Here is a 294-nt window from a genome sequence, read left to right as displayed (position 1 = left end):
TCAAAATGCATCAACGAAACATTTAAAACCATGTACCTATAAATAACATATCATTTTCGACACCAACAATTTTCATTATCTCAAGAAAATATTTTAATTTTTTTGATATTTTAAGTAATTTAGCTTAATGTATGCCTAATTTTTAGAAACCGCATAACCAAAAAGATATCAATTTCTCAATTCCAGTCTTTACTTTTAACTACCATATAATTATAGAAATGAATCCTCAGTACACTTTTCAAATAAACAACTTAACATATTAACCTCATAAATTTAAAATTTCATTCTAACAAA

The 294-nt window shown here is 23.5% G+C and overlaps 1 pseudogene; it reads right to left on the bottom strand.

Annotated features, from left to right (window-relative positions):
* Window positions 1-294, bottom strand: part of LOC108857878 (protein EXPORTIN 1B-like) — a 6,619-nt pseudogene continuing 6,325 nt past the window's right edge.

This window comes from Raphanus sativus, chromosome 5 (assembly GCF_000801105.2).
Source record: "Raphanus sativus cultivar WK10039 chromosome 5, ASM80110v3, whole genome shotgun sequence".
NCBI lineage: Eukaryota > Viridiplantae > Streptophyta > Magnoliopsida > Brassicales > Brassicaceae > Raphanus > Raphanus sativus.
This window is presented reverse-complemented; position numbering and strand designations above follow the sequence as displayed.